Genomic DNA, 15,960 nt, shown 5'->3' with positions numbered 1-15,960 from the left:
CTTTTTTTGGACTAGAACTGCCTCAGACTAGTTCTCTGGTAGTTTAAGTTCAATATTGGAACAAAATAAAACAGTTGTAGGTCAACAGCTAACAAAAAAACAGCTATAACAAAAAGATTTAATGAAAGATATTCAGTAAGGAAAATCATTAAGGACACCAAGTTAATTCAGCTGAACCAAGTTTACTATCTTGAGCTTCAAACATTGGAAAATGCTTGGAGTTTCTCATGGCTGCTTTGTATTCAGAAGAACAGGAAGTGATGTCTGTAGCCTTGGTCTTTAGTCACCTGAGCCAATTAGAACTGGAGGTTGGTCTCAATATTTTTTTTCATGTTATTTTATTTTTAAATTAATGTTTTCCCGATCACATGTAAAGATAATTTTTTAACATTCATTATTCTTTTAATGTCTCAATATCTTTTCAGAAAAATTAGCCTAATTTCATAGGGAAGGGTTTTGAATTTTGCTTATACTGCACTGCACTGCACATCCCATCCCATACCATCCCATTCCATCCTATCCCATTCCATATTCCTAAACTTCTCACCATTTCTTTAGCCTTCAGTTTCTTCTTCCTACTTATAGACCTTTCCTCTGTTCCAACCTCCAAAAATGTCTATATTTACTTCATCCTTATAAATCCCCTCCCTTGACCTATCTTTTAAGTTAATTATTCTCCTATATTTTTCCTCTTTCATTGATAAATTCATTAGGAAAAAGCCATTTATTCTCACTGCCTCCAATTTTTTTCTCTCATTCAATTTTCAATCCCTTGCAATCTGACTTCCAAACTCACCATTCAAGTGAAAATGCCTTTTCCAAAGGTATCCATGATCTCTTAATTGCCAAGTGTAATGCTCTTTTCTTAGTTCTCATCTTAATTTCTCTACAACCTCTTATCTTTTTCTTCTAAAATTCTGTGCTCCAAGGTTTTCTTGATAAGACTCTCTTCTCATTCTCTCCTTATTCTTAATCTCCTTTGCTGGATGCTTCCACAAAGCATAAATGTTCTTCATACCATTGTCTTTCCTATCTACATTATCATTTATGATTATACCTTGTCCCTCTATACTATTTCTTCCAGTGATATCATCAGCTCTCAGGTTCAATTATCAGTCTTCTCGCCTGAGCTTCAGTCTCAATGTACCAACAATCTTTAAGACCTGACCCCATGAACTAAATGTTCTGTAGGCTTCTCAGAATCAATTGGTACACAACAAAAATCATTATTTCTTCCTTTAAACTCTTTCTCCAGCTCTGGGCGTAAGATTTTGACGTGGTGGAGTAGTCCTTTAGAAGAGGTGGGGCTGAAAGATAATCGATGACTCCTTAGAGGGGCAACTATGAGAGCAGTATCTGTAGGAGATTCTTTATGTGTTATTAGGTAATCTGCAGAGTGCTGATATGAAAGAAACATACAAAAGGAAAAACTATCGGCTGCTGCTGCTGCTAAAATTTTAGAACCTCTGTGCAGATGTATTCGAAAAGAATTAGAACAAAGTAATTTGAAAAAGGTTTTGATGAATGTGCAATGAAATGTTTGCCAAGAATGCAAAACTGACGACACAACAACAACAACAACAAAAACTGAAGGAGATAATGAAGAAAGCCTTCAAACTGGGTGTGCATTAAAAGTGGCCATCAAGGTTGTGGCAAAGATTCTGAAGAACAGCATACTTTGAAGCATTATACCACACCAAGACCAGAATCCCATTGTCAGGTGCTTAGTTGGTAAAACTGGAATGTGTGGTGAGTTTGGGGAACTGCTGAACACATTTGCTTGTAAAAAAAACTTTGAACTAGTGAGGATTTTTGAAAAATCTTTTAAGAACTGTATAGTTACCTAAGATATATTTCAATAAGGTAGGCTATGTAATAATTTCTGATAGTGATTTAGTTAATGATACTCTACTTCGCAGAAAAATGTTAAGTATCATTTTTAAAAATTATATACTTCTTAATAAGAAAGTGATCACAATTCAGTGTAACAATTCAGAGATGTTGAGAATAAATGAGAGTTTTGACAATATCCTTGCAGGGAAACAAACATGTTATATTGTATTCTAATGCATTTAATTGTGTAATATAAAATAATTTCTCAACTTGCCTTTCATATAGAATTCCCCCCATATGTAAGATTGTTTAATTGTAAGATCAGATAAATATGTTGCTGTTAAACTTTCCTTTGAAATTGGTTTATTTCATTTATTCATCATGTCCTTCAGAAACTGACTTTAATAAGAGCTCTCTGTAGAGGTCTGGAGAACTCTCCCCTTGCCATGCCCTCTCCAAAGTCCCAGGCTTGTTCCTGAGGTTAATTTTTCCTTATAAAATCTATTTATGAGCCATTCCATGGCTGCCCTCCTCCTCTGGGGTCAGTTTGCCACAACACTCTGCCTCATGGTATCTTACCCTTTCCCTTCCTCCATGCCATATGGTATCTGTCTCTCATAACTCCAATATACTTCCCAACATGACTTCATCTCTTACAGCAAACTAACTTTTTTTTTTTTTTTTTTTTTTGCTGAGGCAATTGAGGTTAAGTGACTTGCCCAGGGTCACACAGCCAAGAACTGTTAAGTCTCTGAAGTCAGATTTGAATTCAGGTCCTCTTGACTTCAGGCTGGTGCTCTATCCACTGTACCACCTAGCTGCCCCTAACTAACTCTTTTAGGATGCTAAGTCCTATTCAGGATTTAGCCTGCCAGTAAGGGCATGCCCCAACCTCATGAGGTGCTGCCTTTTTACTGGGTAAATATGAGTTCCACGGAGGAACTTGTCTTTCACATGCTCTCCTAACTTTTATTTCATATTTACCATTCCTCGTGTCTATTGTATCCCTTCATTTTTTCTATCATTCCTTCCCCTAAATAAATCTACCTTGTGCCAAAGAGCATGGCCATTGTGATTTCTTCATGTGACTGAACCCCAACTTTTGTGCCTGTCATCATCTGGTATCTACATCATCCACATCATTTGGTGCCTGAACCACATCACTATGTGTCAATCACTTTGTGTTAAGTGCTTATACACATACACACAATCACAAACATATATATAAATATCTGTATATACATATATAAAATCTTACTTGATTCTTTTTACAATTGAGGAAACTGAGACAAATAGAGGTTAAGTGATTTAGCTAGTAAGATTTGTCTGATGCTAAATTCACACTCAGATCTTTCTGACTTCAGGCTCAGCATTCTGTTCACTGTATTACCAGCTGCCTAAAGAATAGCCCTCTACACAAAAATATTTATAGCAGTTCTTTTTGTGATGGCAAAGTTGGAAACTGAGGTTATGCTTCTCAGTTGGGGAATGATTGAACAAGTTTTGGCATATGATTGTGATGGAGTACTATTTTGCTATAAGAAGTAACAAGGTGAGTAGTTTCTGAAAGAAAACAAAAACAAAAACAAAAACAAAACATGGCAACATCTGTATGAATTGTTGCAGAGTGAAATGAGAACTGGGAGATTTTTGTTCACAGTAACAAAAATGTTGGAATGATAATCAATTGTGAGACTTGGTTACTCTGATCAATACAGTGAACCAAGATAATTCCAAAAGACATGATAAAAAATTCTATCCACTCCCAGAGAGAGAACTAATAAAAGTCTTAAGTGCAAATTGAAGTACAATTTTCTCTCTCTCTTTTTTTTAATGGATAATGTAGAAATTGGATATTCATGATTTCATATCATAATCTATATATTCCTTATTTTCTCAGTAGGCTGGGGAGAGGCGGAAAGAAGAAGAGAGGAAAAGAATTTAAAAGCCCAAGTTTAAAAAGAAAGGAAGATTAAAAATAAAGAGTAAATTGAAATGCTAAAAGAAAGGGGGAGGGAGGGGGAAAGAATAGCACTTCAAAAAGCTTCTCCAAGCAGGTACCCCTTTTGTTACTGGTTGAAACACTATTCCTACGAATATAGTGGATGCAATAATCCCTCATAAGTGAATACAAAACATATGCAGATCAATAAAAGTAATTTTGAGAGGGATATAAAGGAAAAGGAAAGATCTCATGAACTATAGTTTGAAGGAAGATATGGCTCCTAAGAGGAGAACAAAAAGAAAGAATGGATTAAAGGACATAAGATAGCCTGTGGAAAGGTGGGGGTAAAAAGAAGAATGTTATAGATGGTGAGTAGTTTAATTGGAACAGAAATTGGATGACATACTTGCAGAATCTGTAAGCAAAGTCTTAGTGAATTATCTTTCCATGACTGGGCCATATACATTTTCATTGTCCCAAAGTCTTTTTTTAGCAAAAGGTGTATGTGTTTGTGTGTGAGAGAGATAGGCAGCATTTTTGTCCCAAAATATTGCCTTACTATTCCAATAAACTGTGGATGGAAAATACCATCTGCATTCAGATAGAGAACTATGTAGACTGAATGCAGATCTAAGCATAATATTTTCACCTTTCTTTTCTTTTCTTTTGTTTTTTCTTTTTTGTAGTTTTCTCCTTTTGTTCTGATTTTCCCCCCAAAATAACTCATATGTTTAAAATGAATGTATACATGTAACATGTATACATGCATAGGGAGAGAGGAGATAAGAAAAGGAGGGAAAGAAAAAACGAAGTAAAAATCTTGCAAAAATGAAAGTCAACCACATCTACAACATATACCAAGATAAGGTCAAAATGGGTTCATGATCTAGACATAAAGAATGATATTATAAACAAATTAGAAGAACATAGGATAGTTTACCTCTCAGATCTATGGAGGAGGAAGGAATTTGTAACCAAAGAAGAACTAGAGATCATTATTGATCACAAAATAGATAATTTTGATTATATTAAATTAAAAAGCTTTTGTACAAACAAAATTAATACAGACAAGATTAGAAAGGAAACAATAAACTGGGAAAACTTTTACATTCAAAGATTCTGATAAAGACCTCATTTCTAAAATATATAGATAATTAACTAAATTTATAAGAATTCAAGCCATTCTCCAATTGATAAAGGGTCAAAGGATATGAACAATTTTCAGATGAAGAAGTTTCAATTTCTAGTCAAATAAAAAGGTGTTCCAAATCACTATTGATCAGAGAAATGCAAATTAAGACAACTTTGACATACCACTACACACCTCTCAGATTGGCTAAGATGACAAGAAAAGATAATGTCAAATGTTGGAGGGAATGTGGGAAAACTGGGACACTGATACATTATTGGTGAAGTTATGAACTGATCCAATCATTCTGGAGAGCAATTTGGAACTATGCTCAAAAAGCTATCAAACTGTGCATACCCTTTAATCCAGCAGTGTTACTATTTTGCTTATATCCCAAAGAGATCTTAAAGGAGGGAAAGGGACCCACATGTACATAAATGTTTGTGGCAGCCCTATTTGTAGTGGCAAGAAACTGGAAACTGAATGGATGCCCATCAATTGGAGAATTGCTGAATAAATTGTGGTATATGAATGTCACGGAATATTATTATTCTGTAAGAAACAAGCAGCAGAGGGCAGCTAGGTGACACAGTAGATAGACCACCAGCCCTGGAGTCAGGAGGACCTGAGTTCAAATATGATCTCAGACACTTAACACTGGCTGTGTGACCCTGGGCAAGCCGCTTAACCCCAATTACCTCAGCAAAAAAAGAAAGAAAGAAAGAAACTACCAGCCATCCTGCTGATGATTTCAGAGTGGCCTGGAGAGACTTACCTGAACATGCTAAGTGAAATGAGCAGAACCAGGAATTCATTATACACAGCAACAAGACTATACGATGAGCAATTATGATGGACACGGCTCTCTTCAACAATGAGATGATTCAAACCAGTTCCAATTGTTCGGGGATGAAGAGAGCCATCTACACTCAAAGAGAGAACTATGGGAATTAAGAATGGACATAGTATTTTCATTCTTTCTGTTGATGTTTGCTTGCATTTTGTTTTCCTTCTCAGGTTTTTTTTTTCCCTTTCTAGAGCTGATTTATCTAGAAGAGATATAGATCTCTAGAGATGATTCTTATACAGCAAGATAACTGTATAAATATGTATACATATATTGGGTTTAACATATATTTTAACATATTTAACACGTATTGAACTACCTGCCATCTAGGTGGGGGGGAAGCAGGGAAAATTTTGGAACAGAAAGTTTTGCAAGAGTCGATGTTGAAAAATTACCCATGCATATGTTTTGTAAATAAAAAGCTTTAATAAAAAAAAAATGAAAGTCAAAAAACATCTTTACATGGAAAAATAATATACTATTAAAATAAAATTTATAAACAAAGAAGCCCAAAGATGTTGCCTTAATTTCTTTGACATGTATTATATATTTCTTTTCACAAGGACTAATATGTCAAATTTGAACCATGTCAAATATGTCACCTCATACCCCTTCAACTGCAAAATAAAATTAGGAAACTCAACTTTGAGAGACCTGTGAAAAAACAAGTTCCATTCTGGACCTATGATTTCATTTGTGTACTGCTCATGAGGAAACTGTCCATCACTGCAAAACAGGTATTATTCTGCAATTTATAGTTCTAGAGAATTGTTTGGGGCTGTTGAGAAGTTAAAGTGGCTTCACTCAGTCACACAACCAGCATATGTCAGAAAGAAGACTTGAATCAATATCTTCCTGATTCTAAGCTATTGCTGATAGTAGGGACTTATAGGGATATTTCTCCATGCCTTGTTAGAAATTCCTTGTTATATAGAACTTTTGATACAATAACTCTTTTTGGGACTCATGATTTGGTCTATGACTTTGGTCTTTACCCATGCAACTTTGGAAGTTGGCAGATGATTTTTCTAAGTTGTTAGAGCCCAAAACTTCATACTCACTGTGGCTATCCTGGCAGTGAACCCCTCCCCACTTAGCTAGGCTAATGAAAGATGACAGATATGGCAGCCTGGCCTAGGTTTATAATAAACCCTTCTCTAGCTTGGGAGAATATTACAGTCATAGGCTCTGAGAACCTAGAGTCACCTTCAATAAGAGGAGGAATTTAGTATCTCAAGAAAGTAACAAAGAAGGGCTGTGTACAAAGATATAGCTTGTTACATTTATAAAGTTGGAAACAATTAAAAAACCCAAAGAGTGGGGAAGAGCTTAATACACTGTAGCATATTAATACAATGTAGGCTCTAGTAGCACAAAGAACAAATTTAAAAAATGCTTAAGTGCCAGGAGAACATTGTACACAATAACAGTGGAATAATTGAGATGGACTTGGCTCTTTTCAGCAATGAGGTAATTCAAGGCAGTTCCAATGGATTTATATTGGAAAGTGCCATCTGCACCTAGAGAGAGAGCTATGGAAACTGTGTGGATCAGGGCATAGTATTTTCACCTTTTTTGTTGTTATTTCCTAGTGTTTTTTCTCATTTTTTTCCCTCTTTTGATCTGATTTTTTTTTTTTTTTGGTGCAGCATGATTAATATGGAAATGTGTTTAGAAGAATTGCACATATTTAACCTATATTGGATTGCTTTCTGTCTTAAGCAGTAGGGAGTAGGGAGGAGAAGGGAAAAGATTTTTCAAGAGTGAATGTTGAAAACTATCTTTATATGTATTTAGAAAAATAAAATATATTAAAATAAAAAAAAATTTGAGAGGTAGGGAGGTGTTATGGGTAGAGAGCCTATGTCAGTGTCAGAATGGCCTCTGGTATCTGACATATATCAACTGTTCAACTTGGAAAAGTCACTTAATTTCTCTTACTCCAAGAAACTCTTTAAGAATACTATTATCAGAGATGTTTATGAATTGGTAGAGGATGATTCATTCTTGAGAATTCCCATTAACCATTGAAATCATAGATCTGGTTAAAAAATTAGAATTATGTAAAATTTGATACTAAATAATATAAAATGGTCAAAGTTAAAATCAGGAATACTACATAAACTCTGACTATAACTACATAAAATGCATATATATAATCTATAAGCGGCATCATGGCATAATGGATAGGAGATAAGGGAGTCAGAAAGGCTTGGGTTCAAGTCTCACTTCTGATACATACTGGTTATATTACCATACACCAATCACTTCTTTCCATGTTCAAGGTTTTAAGATAAAAGAGAGAGATAAAGACAGAAAGAGAGATTAGGTAAAGAGAAGGGGGAGAGGAAGAGAGTATTAGTTGCTATTCAGACACTTATTGATGTGGCAAATCATTGAACCTTCCCAATTCTTAGTTTCCTTAATTATAAATTAAGGATAATAATTATTAAGTAATTTAGAAATAAATGATTTTAATTATTTTAATAGTATCTTATTTTCCCAAATACACACAAAAATAGTTTTCAACATTCAGCTCTGCAAAACCTTGTGTTCCAAATTTTTCTCCCTCTCCCCCTCCTCCATCCAAGACAGCAAGCAATCTGATATAGGTTAAACATTTGCAATTCTTCTAGACATATTTCCATATTCATCCTGCTGCATAAGAAAAATCAGATCATTTTAGAAATGCCTGGAAAAATTTACGTGAACTGATGCTAAAAGAAATAAGCAAAATCAGGAAAACATTGTACACAGCCATAGCGAGATTGTTCAATGATCATCTATGACAGACTTGGTTCTTCTTAATGGTTCAGTGATCCAAGGCAATCCCAATAAACTTTGGATGGAAAACACCATCTGCAGAGAGAATACTATGAAAATTGAATGTAAATCAACACATGCTAGGTTCACTTTTTCCCCCCTTCTTTTTTCCTTTCGTGGTTTTCCCCTTTTGTTCTGATTTTTCTCTCCCAACATGATTCATAAGGAAATATGTTAAGAAAAAAAAAAAAGAATGTGTATGTATAACCAAAAGAAAAAAGTTGTTTTTACAGGGAAAAATAAAAATTAAAAAGAAAAATCAGATCAAAAGGGGAAGAAAAAAAAACAACCAAGCAAACAATAACCACCCAAAAAAGGTGAAAATACTATGTTTGATCCTTATTCAGTCTCCATAGTTCTCTGTTTGGAGCAGATGGCACTTTCTATGTCAAGTCTATTGGAATTGCCTTGAATCACCTCATTGATGAAAAGAGTGAAGTCCTTCAGAGTTGATCATCACAGTACAGTTACTGTGTACAATGTTCTATTGGTTCTACTCACTTCACTTAACATCAGTTCATCAGTAACATTTTTCAGGCTTTTCTGAAATCAGCCTACTCATTATTTCTTATAAAACAATAATATTCCATTATATTCATATGCCATAACTTATTCAGCCATTCCCCAACTGATGGACATCCACTCAATTTCTAGTTCCTTGACACTACAAAAAGGGCTGCTACAAACATTTTTGCACATGTGGATCCTTTTCCCTCAGAAATACATTATTATTATCATACATATATAAATATGCACTTAACAGTACTAAAAATGATAATAGTATAACTATAATTATAGTTATAGTTATATAAACAAATTGCCAATGATGCATATGTGGTTACATATTTACTGTTAAAACTTTGTAACCTAGTATTTTTTCATTGGTTCAATCCAGTTGGAGGGATTCATTGCAAGTTCTGCTGAAAAGGTAATCCAGAAACACATCATCTCAGAACTTTCCCAAATGCAATGTTGATACAGCAAGCATAAGTTAGTAAATAAGCAGTGTTGGTAAGAAATGTGTTTTTACTAATCTCCCAAATCCATTCAATGTCTTATTCTTAGATGAGGAAGCAGCTGAATGGGATATTATAACATATATCTGGGCCTCCTTGAAGGAGTCTGAAGTTTTACATGCTTTGGTTCTAGGCTCCCTTAATTGTTCGGATAAAGAAGTAAAGGCTTTCTATTTAATAGTACCAGCAAACTGATTTACTACCATCAAATTTTCCTCTCCAAGAAGACATTTACAATGCTTCCCCCCTTCCCCCCCATCACGTCCATTTTCCAATGAGTCTCCCTTCCCTTGGCAGAGAATCATCCAGATGAAGAGTTTAATAAAACTAAGCAACACATAGAAAAAGTCTGACATAAGCAGTGTTCCACACCTATAGTCTCTCTTCTCTGGGGCCAAATTTGTTCATTATAATTTTGTACCATTTATTTTAGATAATCTTATTTCCTTTTACATTGTTGTAGTTATTGTATATGTTGTTTCTTGGCTGCTTACTTCACTTTGCAGCAGTTCATGTAAGGTCTTCCTATCCTTCTCCATTTTCCATTTCTTTATCACAGTATTCTTTTATTATATTCATGAACCACAATTTATTGAACTACTTTTCCAGTTCTTTGATATTATAAAATATACTATTGTAAACATTCTGGTATATATGGGGCTTTTTTGTCACTGGCCTTCTTTAAATATATGCCTAGAAGTGGAATATCTTGGTCAAAGAGTATGGACATTTTTAGTCACTTTCTTTCAAAATTGCATGTACTAGTGCATTTCTATTAACGTATTAATGTAAGTATCTTCCCACAACCTCTCCAACATTATTACCGTTTATGTCATCTTTGCCAATTTTTCGCATATAGATGAAACACTATGGTTATTTTGATTTTCATTTCACTTATTAATAGAGACTTGGAATATGTTAATAGTTTGTAATTTTTCTTTCATAATACAAAATAGATTATTTTAAGTGCAGAATTTGCTCAAGTGCCAGGATTATTCTTATACTGTCAAGCTATTCCATCTCTAGCAGAAGTCCATTTCATTGCCAGAATGGGTTTTATCAAGCACCAGCAATTAGGCAACATATAAACAGAATTGCATTCCTTAGTTGGAGGTAGTGAGAGGAAATACATACCATCATCCTAGAAACCACTGCAACTCAGGCCTGAGAATGAAAAAATCAACTGATCTTTGACCACAGCGACCTCTGGCGAACATGATGCTAACTTTTTAGCTTTATTTACCTCTGCAAAAGATTTTCCCTTCATATGTTGTCAGACACAAAATGTCTATATTTGTATTTGTATTTGTATTAGGATCTTCTTGTTGTATTAAGGAAAAAAGACAAAGAAAGAGGTACTCTGTAGCAGAAGCTAGAGGGCCTTTGTACTAAAACATTTGATTTCAGTATTTAAGATTAGAAGTCATATTCAAATTGCTCCTTCCAAAAAATTTGTTTTTGTTCAGTTTAACATCTTTTAAATTCTTGTTATATAATTGGCAGGAAAGCTGGGTGACACAATGAGTAGAGTGCCAGGCTTGGAGTCAAGAAGATCCTTTTTCTGTGTTCATATCTGACATTTAGTAGCTGTGTGACTCTGGACAAATCACTTAATCAGTTTGCCTCAGTTTTTTCATCTGTCAAATGAGCAAGAGAAAGAAATGGCAAACCACTCCAGTATCTTTGGGCCTTTCTCAACATAAAAACCAGTTGAGATCAGGAAAAATTAGCCACAACTAAAAAATTTTTGAACAATATGCCAGGCACTAATAATCAAGAAAGGCCTCGAATAGAATTGGCTTTTAAACTGAGTCTTTAAAAGAGTTAGGGATTTTAAGAGGCAACGGTAAAGAGAACATATATAACAGTCATGTCCTAGTCAAAGAAATGGTGGTTAAAGTCATAAGATCTAGAACTAGAAAAAACTTCAGAGGATACCTAGCTCACTTTGCTTCTATTTTATACATTACAGATTACAGGAAACTGAAGCCCAAGGAAGTTATGTGACTTAAGATCAAACAGGTTATGATTAGAGATGGTGTTTGAAACCAGGTTTTCTTAGTCCAGAATCATGCTGTTTCCTATGAAATGTTATAAGTAACCTTCTGACAAAGAGGTGATGGATTCAGGTGCAGACTGCAAAATACATTTTTTTTTGGACATGATTAATGGAGAAGATTGTTTTGTATGTTATGTATATTTATTACAAGGTTTTTGTTTTTCTTTCTTTTTTTTCAATTGGGGTGGGGATGTTGGGAAGGAGAGAATGTGTATTTAATTGAAAGAATTACATTTTTAAAAAAAGAAATGTTATATTCAGGAAACTACTAGGAAAATTGGAAATCTATTTGGTAGAAAATAGATCTAGATCAGCATTTACACCATGTTCCAAAAGTTTTAAATGGATACTTGACTTAAATATCAAAGTAATATCAATTTTTTTAATCAGAGAAGAATGGAAGGCAATACACAATTTTCACAATTATGTCCACAAGAAGAATTATTCACTAAACAAGGGATAGAGATGTTCATAAGATATAAGATAGAGAAATTATATTAGGTAAATTCAAAAGGCATTTGCATAAGGAAAACAACTAGAACAAAAACTATTTTGGAAATAGTTAAATATCTTTTAAAAATTCTGCTATGTAGAGAAGTAATAAAAAGATATAAGACCAAGAAATATTTCTTAATAGGTAAGGAGGAAATATACATCTAACAACTGGTTTTCAGAATAAGAAATGCAAGTTATCAATAATTGATATTGCTGCAACTCACTAATAAGGAAAATGCAACTGAAAATAATTCAAGTTTCACTTCACACCCATCAAAATGGCAAAGATGATAAAAGACAGAGACAAGATCACAGGAGCTATGGGAAGACAGGCACACTACTATATTGTTGGTAGAGCTGTGAAATGATCCAACCAGTTCAATAATTTAAAATTTTTCAAGAAAAGTTATTAAACTATTCAGAGATTATGACTCAGCCATCTAAGCATTATGAGTATAACCAACTGAGGTCAAAGACAGAAGGAAAAAGCCCCATATATGCTAATATATTCATAAATATACTTTATGGGGTAGCAAAAAAAAAACTGAGACAAAGTAGGAATCTATAGCAAGGGACATAGTTGAATAAACTGATATGTGATTGTAATAGATGATAATTGTGTTGCAAGAAATGACAAACTGAGGAATTCAGAAGACCTGAATAGAAGTAGATTCATAAGAAGAATGAAGAAAGTAGAATACACACATACATAAACATAAGTATATATAATAATATATGCTTATATACATATACATCTATGAATGTATTTGTGTGTTTGTGGAAAGGAAAATGCTTAAAAAAATCAGAATTCAAGTTAAGAGAGTAATTAAATTTGATTCTAAAAAACTGTTGAAGAAATGATGTTTTCTTCTCAGTAAGATTTTGAGGGACTATGGGAATAGAATGTTTCACAGTTAATATATTAGTTTTACTTGCTTAACTGCTTTTTCTTTGCTGCAAGGAAGGATTGGGAAGTGGGAGGGATGTATTTTATGTGTATTATTTTTTAACAAGAAGCAATGGAATAATTTTTAAATTAAAAAAATTCTATGTTTAGAGAACATCACTTGAGATGATGTTCATCCTTTCTCAATGTGTTGGCCCCTAAAACCTAGGCAAAAAAAAGGCTGAGAAGCCCTAGATGTAAAAGCCAATAGTCAAGAAGTTGGCTTAGCCCCTTGGAGAAAGTAGCTACTGGGGGGAAGGATCCACTCTGTCATGAGTCTTGTCTTCACATCTCAATTGTTATTCATTGAATATTAGATCTTAAAGAGTTAGGATTCATCCCAATTCAACCTCCTCTTTTTATATATGGGGGACCAGAAACTCAAAGAAGAGCTTGTAAGTAGGAATTTTAGAAAAGATCATCAACTACAAATCTGGATCTCTCTCTACCAGCCAATATGTGTCAGACACAGACTTGAAGCCAATCTTTCTGACTCCAAAGATGGTTCCAGAAAACTTGATTGTGTAGCACTGTAAAAATGGGAAGTGATGGTGGGATCAGTTCCGTGACTCAGAAAAAAAGGCTGAAGTCAAGAAATCTCCACTTTGGAGTCAGTCAAAAAGCATAAAGATCTTCAGTCAATGCCTGAGGCCAGTGTAACCACTGGATTCTTTATGTACAGGATGCATTGAAGTACAGAGATACAGAAACTCTCCAAAATTAGAACAGATCAAGAGCTGAGAGGAGAAAGTTCCCAGACACCTAATGAGAAGGGCCAAAGAAATCCCCAAGAGGCCTTTCCAGCTGTACTCGACAGCCTGAATCCTAGAGAATCTGCACTGTCTTCCAATCCTACTAGAAACATTCAGGTTTTAAAGACCCCATGAATCACTGCATCTCAGAGCTGGAAGAGACTTAGAAGGCTATCTGGTTCAACTTATACTTGAATAAAAATCCTTTCTATATCACAAAAGAGAAAAAAGTATTTATTCAGTACTTAACTGTCTTCCAAGTAGTGTTTCAAGTGCTGTGAATGCTAATAGAAAACAAGAAAGCCTCCTGTCCTCAAAGAGCTCACATTGTAATGAAACAGCAAACAGATGTAGGATGGATAGAAAACTTAGACCTTAGAGTTCAGCAAGAGCTGAAGGCTCACCCATACCCAGTATTTCCTATGACATGACTGGGAAAATAGTGGTTCTTTGGGCCTGGTAGCAGAACCAGTGGTAAAACCTAGTAGTCTGCCATCTTATCAGAAGGATATAGTTGGTGATTCTGCTCATCAAAAAGGTGTGAATGGCCATTTCTAGCTTTCAACCAGGAATCTGGTCTCAAGGTCCTTAATAATTAGGAAGCAGAGAGACAGATGACTGGACTGAGTTGATAAGAAAAAAAGAATTCTGTATTGATCTTATTGACTTCACTCTTTGGCCCCCCCAAATCCTTATAAGAACCTAGCTTTTGCTTGAAGACTTCTAATAAGGAAAAACCCACCATCTATGGATAGTTAAAGTTGTTAGGAAGATTTTCCTTACATCAAGGCTAAAATTATCTCTTTGAAATTTCCTCATTCAAACCAGTTCTAATTGTTCAATGATGAAGAAAGCCATATACATCCAGAGAGAGGCTGTGGAAACTGAGTATGGACCAAAATATAGCATTTCATGATTTGTATTGATGTTTGCTTGAATTTTGTTTTCCTTCTCAGGTTTTTTTTTTCTTTTTAGATCCAATTTTTCTTGTGCAGCAAGATAACTGTATAAATATGTATACATATATTGGCTTTAACATATATTTTAACATGTTTAACATGTATTGGACTACCTGCCATCTAGGGGAGGGGATGGGAGGAAGGAGGGAAAAAGTTGGAACAGAAAGTTTTGCAAGAGTCATTGTTGAAAATTGGCCCATGCATGTGTTTTGTAAATTAAAAGCTTTAATAAAAAAATTTTTTTAAAAAGAAATTTCCTCTTAGTACTCATATATCTGCCTTCTGGAGCCAAATAGAACAAGTATAGTCCCTCTTTATTTTAACAACCCTTTAAATACTTGAAAATGATTAGCATGTCCAACTTATATTTTCTCTTTTTTTTCAGGCCAAGCCTCCCCAGCTCTTTCAAAAAGTCCTCCTATAACATGAAGCTGAGGCCCCTTGCCAATCTGTCCTCCTCTGGATACTCTCCATCTTACAAGTATCCTTACTAATGTGTAGCACTCAGAATTGAATATGATATTTCAGATGCTGTCTAACCAAGTCAGAGTCAACAGAACCATTATCTCATTAGTCCTGGATACTTAACATAGGAGTGACCCAATCCTGTCTCGTGACTAGGTCTCCCTATCTCACCTGGGCTGGGAAGTACAGTCACTCATGGGTCCAGACTCATGGTCATCAGAGATACTTTTCTGACCTGATCCAAATTTGACTTAGATTTGCCCTTCCTTAGGAAGGCGTATTGCTGTTAGGACTCCACCAAATTGGGGTCAAATTAGTGTCAATACTCAGAAATCCCAAACTTAAGTTAATCACTGCTTCAACCTCCCCCACAGAACAGATTAAGAGCATATATCCCCATGCCTAGTAGCCACTATACCTCTCATAAGGCACTCTAAATTTATATTAAGATGTTTGACACTTATTTTGAATTTGCAATCTACTATCTGCACCCCCTCACTAGTCTTTTTTCAAACAAATTGCTATCTAGCCACCCCTCTCAGAGCTGTGAGAAATGCCTTTTGGGGCCCTATTAGGCTGGCAAAGTCTTCCTCTGATCAAAGGGGAAACAGGAAAAAAAGGACTTGGCCAAGACCAAAGCCAAGTTTTCACCCTCTCTCAAGTTGTTTCTTCTCAGGGGATTCAAGTAGAG

This window comes from Antechinus flavipes, chromosome 2 (assembly GCF_016432865.1).
Source record: "Antechinus flavipes isolate AdamAnt ecotype Samford, QLD, Australia chromosome 2, AdamAnt_v2, whole genome shotgun sequence".
In the NCBI taxonomy this organism is placed as follows: Eukaryota; Metazoa; Chordata; class Mammalia; order Dasyuromorphia; family Dasyuridae; genus Antechinus; species Antechinus flavipes.
Note: the sequence above shows the minus strand (reverse complement) of the source record.